A 9,385-nucleotide genomic window follows, 5' to 3' on the forward strand; every position below is an offset into this window, starting at 1 on the left:
TGGGGTTTGCAGGTGATTTACTCAGACTGCTTGTGCTAATGTCAAGAGGTGCAAAGTCTTGCAGACCGCCCTATTTAAATGAGGGTTTTGCGTGCAAATCAAATCAGATCCAGGTCACATATGGACACGAACATCAGATTTGGACCACATTTGTCTGCAGTGTGAACGGACCCTTAGTGGATCAGATACCCTCAACACCAAGACCCCACCCCCCAACCCCCCAACCCCCCCACCACCACTCTCCACTGATACAGTCAAAGTCTACAGGAAACACTAGTGACTAACATTTCCATAATTCAACTGCAGAAACTGTTCTCAAACACATTTTGCCTCATTCATCTACTCAAACTGCAAATGTTTCCCCAGAAGAGACTGCTGTATGACTAAAATATTAAAACATTCCATTGCCACGGTGTATTTAAACACAAGCTCCACATATAAAGTCATGAGATTGGATTTGATGTAACCTTTACACTGGTGTCATGTGGAATGGGTTTGTTTTTGTGTGGCCATCTTATGCGTATGCATGAGTAATTTACATGGAATATGCCACCGCGCATCGCTGTCAAGGATGTCACATGGGAGATGTCCTGTGAATCACTGGCAATGCTCTAGTGTTACTCTCCACTGCATTTGTTAAATAGTGTGTATGTGTGAGAGATGGGTCATATTGGTTATGTCAAGAAGCCTCAGTGAAATGTCAAACCAGCCCAAATATCTGCACATGGAATTGGGTGTTCTGTGGTTTTTTTTTTTTTTTAAAGTCCTTGCCATGGCAAAACCTGCAGCAGAGCTTCTACTGGTGTGGAAATACGAACTGAACATGTTCTGCTCCCCACAGTACACTGTTGTGCCCCAGAGTCTCAAAAACCACAAATGTGATGTTAAACAGTGAATAATGATGAGCTGGGAGTATATTCAAATGTTGATTTATACATGAATTCACATCCTGTCCTCCTATACTGCACAGACTGAAAGGATGAAGGACACGTCCACAAAACATATGCTTGATTCATAGACATGTAACAGAGAAATTCAACTGGTCTGTGAGCACTAGGGGTGTGACGGTACAGGAAAATTTTGGTTGTGTATGTTTTCAGTACAGTGAAGGAGACCAATTTCACAGAAAAAAAAAACCTTATTGAAGTAAAAATGCAACATGTTCTGAACAATTAAGTGTCACTGTACAGCTGAAGTTTGTGTACGACTGTGTGGGTCTTAAATGTGTTATGAAATTTGACATGTTACCATAAATATAACCAATTGTCACCAAACAATGCCAACACACTGCTCTTTTTTTTATCAACTTGTCTCTCTCCGTTGACAGAACTGACAGTGAATCCCAAATGCTCCTAAATCATAGACCTTAGAGCAGACGGAGGGTCTCCAACTCTGTCTTTGTCCCTGTGACGCTGCTCTGAGCTGGTTCACCTTCAGTATGTGGATGGTGTTGGACCACTTAGACGTCTGTCTAGGACAGGGCTGTCAAACTCAGTTTAGTTCAGAGGCCACATCCTCCTAGTCTGATCTGAAGTGGGCCCGACCAGTAAAATAATGACATAATAATAAATAAATAATTGCAATTCCAAACTTTCACTGGTTTTAGTCTAAAAAAGGAAAATTGCATGTTTGAAAACATTCACATCTACAAATAATCCTTAAAAAAATGTGAATAACATGAACAACCATGAAAAAACTGAAATTTTCAAAGAAAAAGTGCAATTTTAACTATATTTTTGCTTCAGTTTATCATTTACACATGTGCATTACAACGTACAGATCACAGAGGATTAACAAATACACATTAAAATTACAGTTCTCTTAATAAATTTCAGGTTATTTGCATTTTTGTGAAAAGATAGTTTGTAATATAAACAATTTGCATATAATTTAGCTTTTTTTTTTTTTTTTTTTTTTTTTTTACTCTAAAATAAAGAGAAGCAGTTGGAGTTTGTGGTTATTTATAGGTTATCGTGATTGTATTTTACTGGTCTGACCCACGGGAGATCGATTTGGACTGAATTGTGGAACCTGACTAAAATGATTGCGCGTACTTCATGTAATGTTAGGCATTTTACAAATTCAGTCCACGGGCTGCAATCGGACCCTTTGGTTGGGCCGTTTTGGCCTGCGGGCGTAGTTTGACATACAGGGTCTAGGATATCAATATTGCACGTGGTCTGCATGTGTCCACCCTGCTCATACTGTTAGGTGTTCCCGGTCCAAGTCTGGGTAGGAAACTTAAGGTGAGTGTTTGTGTTCTTCATATGGGCTCCATGTATTCGTTGGGTTCACCTCCGTATGTATTGAAGGCCCCGACCTGAAACGATTTAGTACAAATGAGTGACCGTTACACCCCGACTGAGTACCCAGAGACTAAAATAGTAACAAAAATTTGATACCGTGTGCACAAAACCCTTCGGTAAGAGAAATAAAAGTTAGCTAGAGTTTGAAAATTTCCATTCTTTAATTGAATATGCTGATCTGATTTCCTTATGTCATGATCAAAAACCCAAAAGAAACCCACCTTATTTCAGTCTAATTGGGTAAACGCTATCGCCTTTGGACTGAATGGTCTTCAGAACACTAATTTCAGTTTGCCTTTAGGTTATTTTCACAGTTTTCAGAGAACAAAATCTGATCAATCTGACTCCACTTTCAAATAATTTCAGGCCTACTTCAAATAAATACAGTGGTACCTTGACTTATGAGTTTAATTCTTCCCTGGTCAACCTTGTAACTCAATTTGCTCATATATCAAACAATTTTTGCCATTGAAATTAATACCATTAATCCAATAAGTCAAAATACATGGAGATAATGTCTAGTGTATCTAAAACTTAGCTCTAACCTATGAGTAATGAGCTTTGAACCTATGTGTAACTTATATTAAACTTATTTCCAACACATATTTACACTGTAGGTGTATTTGACGTGTTCTGGACAACTTCTTTTGCACCTCTTCCAGAACACAAAGCATTTCAGCACCTCCACTCTGGACAGCGACAGCAGGAGATAATACCAGTAATACCAAATATCACCATCATCTGCACAGTTACACTCACATTAAAAAAAACGAGTGGACTGAAATAATATACACTAGCACATTGACCTGTGGAAATCAGGGGTCTTTCATCCTGGACTTCATCATTGTCAGTACTGAGGGTGGGATGTGAAAAGGGGGGGTGTTTTTAAAATCCACATCCTAACCCTTGAATAGGGGACCAGTTCCCCAGACTCCGTCCACACCACTATGCTCATGATATTTGTCTTTAGTGGATTCTAACAGTTTGTGGTCCATACTCATATGGTCTCCATAAATACAGTATGTGCGTCCAGGTGGAAACGGTCCAACTGGGTTCAACGGTGTCATACGTATGCCACACCTATATGTGGCGCTGTACACAAACACAGACAGAGCCTATGGCAGGATACACTCAAACCACAGAAGAATGCACTGAGCATGTGCAGGAGGTTCTGTCCTTGGTTTTCTTCTTCTGGTCACATGGTACTATGATCGTCATGGTTTCCATACAGTGGTGTTGGTCCTATCCACACGCCAACACCAGGGGGGCGGAGCTGGGAAATGTTTACGCTCTGGGACCTGTTCTACAAAAATACCGTTTGAGGCATGAACAACGCCGGTGTCATGTGACCAAAGGCCCAAACCATAGTAAACTGGAGTGGATTGACATAATGTGGTTGTGGTGGTGGTGGTGGGGGGGGGGGGGGGGGGGTTAGGTATACTCCATATATGAGCAGAGTACTGTGGACACAAGAGAACAATGAGTTCATGGAACACTGTCCATGACTGGATCTGGGACAACAACATGTCCTTACTGCTGATTGGAACAGGACACATGAGAACATCTGATTGGCTCTGGGGAAATAGACACACCCACATTTAGTGCCTCAGTACTGTGGCATCAGACAATGCCAAAAAAAAATCTATCTAGAAATACCTACAACAGTCTTCAGTCTGTCTATAAATGTGTGTAGATGTAAACTGGTCCAGTCCAGTTCCATCTCTAACCTCTAATCTGTCAGCTCAGTCTGAAACACATTTGGATCCAACTGACTAACTTAGACCAACTGAACATGGAACTAACATCCAACTGGAACAAACACACACTCACATTTAGAATGTTTGAGTTAAAGATTCACAGTTTAAAGGAGGAACAGATGAATCCAATGGACAAAAGTCCATATATAGACATGTTCTGTCTTTATGCCCTTGTCTCTTCTGTTGTTTGTGTTGGTCCTGGACTCATGTGCATCACAATAAGCGTCCGTGTGAAACACAACAGTGGAATAAATGTTTAACAGCAGAGAAATGAAGGAAACCAAGCTTCCATTCAGAAAATTTGAATTGGATCATGCTTTTATTGATTAGTCAGTTAATCATTTCAGCTCTTTTACTGTACAACTATGAAATGTCTATCTAACTATTTTATCATGAGTTTTGTATAAAATGGCAAAAGTTCAGAATATTTTGATGGAAAACTCTCTTCTTTCAGCTCTGTGCGCACTCTACAAGGTTTTGAAAAATATGAGAGCTCACATTATTCAGTCAGTCTTTGAGCACATCCCAGGGAGAGTCCTGCGATGTTCCAGTAGCTCTCACCTTTTGCCTTCTCAAATATTCCCGTAGATGTTTGGTGAGGCTGACGTCTTTTGACTGAAGGGAAAAACCTTGCATGTCAGCAGTCTTTGCTCTTTCCCTGAACTTCAAACAGACCTTGAACAGTGTCTGTGTCTGCGTCGGGGCCGCTGTCCACCTGGAAAATGAATCCTACTCCACCTGACATTAACCTAGAGCAGTGGCTTTGGAGGATAAAGTGGTGATTGTTTTGAGTCTGTATGTGAATGAGTATGGCCCCTGATTGGACTTAATACAGTTTCTCCAGAAAAATGTGGGCAAAGATATTTGATTGTGCAATGGAATATGCAGGGTTTTTATGTGATTTTATGTGGAAAATGGCAGAAATTTGCAAAAAAATGTGCGAAGTTGCAAAAATATGTGGGAACTGGAAAAACGTAACCCTGATTCTTGTCCCACCCCCTGTTCTAACGAGGATACTACTAAATGAAACATGTCTAATTCCATCCTGTGGGACATGGGGTACTGGTTTGATCTGAGCTGCATTTTTCATCATCTTGCAGGATTTTCTGAGGTTCGTAGTTAGTTTATCTTCTGTGGACGCACAAGCTGATGATGTTGCATGTCTCATATTACATCACTACCTGTGTCAACAATGCAATGTTTTTTAAACTTTATGTGGGATTATGAAATCATGCAAGCCCCAAAATTTTGCGTATTTGTGTGGAAATATGCTGTCATCAGTGGCAGCCCAGCTTGAATGACGCCCTGGGCGAGAAAACCCTCGAGCCCCCCCCCCCCCCCCCCCCAAAAAAAAAACACATCAAAGTTTAGCAAACTGTGATGTTTTATTATATGTCCACAAGGACATCTAAAAATATAGAAAAAATGACAGGGTCTGTGTGGAAAAAAATAATATAAATTAAATAGTCAATAGCATTACAACAGCCTACTGTAATGTGATGTGAGTAAAGGGCTCCCATGTTTCCAATTTGCCATTCCTGAACTTGTTAAATGAATGATCCTTTTTATAAATAATTTGCAACAGAAGCAAGAAAAGGCTGTTGATCTTCTCTAAATATCAGTCAACTTCTAACTATTTTTTTCTTCTAATCACACACACACACACACACACGCACACACACACACCTACACACACACACACACACACACACCACACACACACCACACCACACACACACACACACACACACACACACATTTGCAAAAAATGACCTGAAAGATTCTCCTGCTGGGGAGAAGTAGGAGCAAACCAGTCTTCATCCTCAGTATCAGACATTAGTGGACACACTGTCTTTGAGGACACAGATGGTGTCTGTCCCTGAAGTGTCCAGCTCATTCCAGAGGCCTGTGTATCTGAGGAGGTCGATGGCAGCTCTCATCCTGAGGCACTGAGAACATTCCAGAAGCTGAAGGGGAAGATGGCAGCTCATTCTGACCAGTGACATGGGATGATCCAAATATTTTAGAAGTGCCGCTGAAACGGCAGCAAAAGGCAGTAAATATAACTCTGATTCTGATCTAAAACATACATGAATCGCACATTTAAATAAACATACCGTTGTATACTATTACCGTCTGTCCTTACACACTATTAATCTAACTCTCAGGAACAGGACACACTTTCAGTGATGACCTGTTCAGATATAGACTGCCTTTATCACAAAGTAGAGTTTTAGCAATTAACATTCCTCTTTGAAACTATTGCTTTGTAAATTCTGTTAGCTAATTACAGGACAGGACCTGACGACATTAACCCAAAGGATCGATATAAATAATAACTGAACTTGTAGCACTAACAGTCTTATTGCACATTATGATGTAATCATATATCATGTTTGTTAGTTCAGTTCAGCCCAAAAATTGTTGTATTAGAGCAGAGAAAGCATCATAGCTAAAGCTAACAAATGTAAGAGTTAGAACCTGCCTGATTAACCTTAGCCCTGTTTTCAGAACATGCACAGTAATATGGAGAGAACATCTGCATACTTTTATCTTTGCCCATCTCTCCTCTTCTTCTTTTCCTAAACTCTACACCTGACAGCCCCACAGGTCAACTGTCCCCACGCTCCCCCTCCCCCTCCCCCCTTGTCTCGCTGCTTCTGTGCGCACAGCACCAGCACAGCATGCAGGGGCGCCTGCACAACAGAGGGGGCGCTATTGTGCCAATTCCCTGGCACACCGAGATAGATTGACTCAATTTTTTTAAGAGCTCGTGGCACGGCGCCCTCATGAAATGCCGCCCTGGGCAATTGCCCACTTTGCCCATATGAGAAACCGCCCCTGGCTGTCATTGTGGTGAATATGTGCCCTTTTAGAAAAATGTGGGACCCCTGCATAGTAACCACTATCTGCTTGATTATCGCATTGAATTATGGGATCGCATAATCACGTCTTACTGGAGGGACTATTAATTGCTTAATTCCTTTATTAAGAAAATAGACAGTTAAATTGTCATCGACTAGACTAAATGGTAACTTCATTTGTGTTACCTCGCATGTTTCATGAACTTTGTGTTTTGAAAACTGGAGAAATTTCATCTTAAAGCTATACCGTATGATGTGGCATTTTTACACTTTTCTTTTGTCATCTTAAAATGCTCCTAATAGCATGTGTCAACTAAAATGTAAAAGAAATCCACCAGGTATTGAAACTCAAAACTGTTTAATTCTCATATATTTCTGATAAAAGTCTGACCAATCATTTTATTCAGTCCGAATGAAATAATTGGCTGAACCTAGGTGAGCCTCCTGTCAATCATCCATTATCGCTGTCCCCGCATCCGACATGTGTCCCTCTGAATCTGACACTTCATTGGCGCTGCTTCTCCTGTCACTGACCACAGTCTTTCTAGGATGTGTATGGATAAAACTCAAATGCACATGTGGAAGGGAAAAAAATGGATTTATTAACAGAAACATCAACTAAGGGGAACAAACAGGAGTCTGATGAATGAAGGATGGAGATAAAAGTCTGGAAGTCGGATGTACTGGACTGAACAGGTCTGCATAAAGCTCAGCTTTTATGACCGTGGGACTCATACAGGTACATGTACATGGTGTCACACAATGTAGGATTATGGAGGATGATAAATGTATGGACTATGAAACCTCAAATGTCCTTGGAAAAATTTGCGGAGGCCATGTGTTCACAGTGCGCGTGCCCGTCACATGGACACCTCATCCTCGTGGTGCAGTGAAGACACTGACCCAGCGCTGCACAGACCAGACCCTTAAATACAGGGTCTACTGATGAAACAGGAGCCGCGGGCCTCCAGCAGGTGGATGATGCATCTCATTACTGAGGGAGGGGTCCGCGGACACACCGAAGGGACTGGACCTCTGCCTCTGCTTCCTCTGTGCGCATCAGGTGAGAGGAGGAGAGAGGAGGGGAGCCTCAGAGCTCAGGCAGAGGGAAGTGGGCGGGGCTTTGGTGGGAGGCGGGTTGTTCATGTTCAAACTTTTACTAAGTGCTGTGAGAAATGCCACATCGGTAGGTATAGCTTTAAATGTTATTTAACAGCATTTGACTGATTGAGATGTTTATTTAAAATGTCTGCTTTATTTAATCTTATTTAAAGAAATGCATATTAGTAATGAAGGCCCTGAAATGCATAAAATAATGGTTTAACTTAAAAGTTATCAACCTATTCAATCTACTGCTTCTACTGTAACATACCATGAACTACAACTTGGAAATCTGTCTGAAAAAACTCAAATTCAAAGCATCAATAAACAAGAATCTGTGTATCATTCATTCTTTTCAAATTCAATTCAAAATCCACAATCGGAGAATGAAGCAATGCTCGTTATTTCATTATTCATAAGATGGATGTCTGTTAAGGAACGAACACTGCCACTAGGTTACAACGTTTGAGAGATGGACCAGGTCAGGTCCAAGCATACGGACCGGGCCTGAGCATACGGACCAGGTCTGAGTGCATGGACCAGGTCTGAGCGCACCACAGACTGCAGTGCCATGTAGGGAAAACCAGAAAAGTGGACTCACAGAGTAACTGGACCATATGACATTGTTGTGGTTTGTCTGTCAGTCACCAGGAGTGAACCACTGACCGGTCTGGACCAGATCACCACTGACCGGTCTGGATCAGATCACCACTGACCGGTCTGGATCAGATCACCACTGACAGGTCTGGACCAGATCACCACTGATCGGTCTCGATCAGATCACCACTGACAGGTCTGGATCAAGGTTATTATTGTAAACGAAAACTAACGAAATGACAAAAACTAGAATTGTAAACAAATTTTCATAAACTGAAATAAATAAAAACTACAATTAAAAGAAAAAAATTATAACTAACTGAAACTGTATTGTGTGTTTACAAAACTAACTAAAACAGATAAAAATTATGGATAAAATTCCCTTAGTTTTTGTCTTTGTCAATGTCAGATTGATAAAAAAGCGATTTATTTCCCTCAAGCAATTTTAGCTAGCGGCACCATACGACACTTCATGGTCTATCACTTCTCGTCACTTGTTGTTCAGAGTCATCTTTTCGTCCCCACTCTACCTGGAAACATGGAGACTAAAGTTGGGAGAAAGCAGCAGAGCCCTGTCTGGGATGTATTTGAATTCGATGGAGAAGAAGATAAAAAAAACTAAAGCTAAACTAAATCTAAGCATTTAGAAAAACATGAAAACTAATAAAAACTAGCAAACCTGCTCTAAAAACTAATTAAAACTAACTGAAATAGAGAATAAAAAAACGTCAAAACTAAATAAAACTCAACTATAATGAAA

This window comes from Sphaeramia orbicularis, chromosome 11, assembly GCF_902148855.1.
Source record: "Sphaeramia orbicularis chromosome 11, fSphaOr1.1, whole genome shotgun sequence".
NCBI lineage: Eukaryota > Metazoa > Chordata > Actinopteri > Kurtiformes > Apogonidae > Sphaeramia > Sphaeramia orbicularis.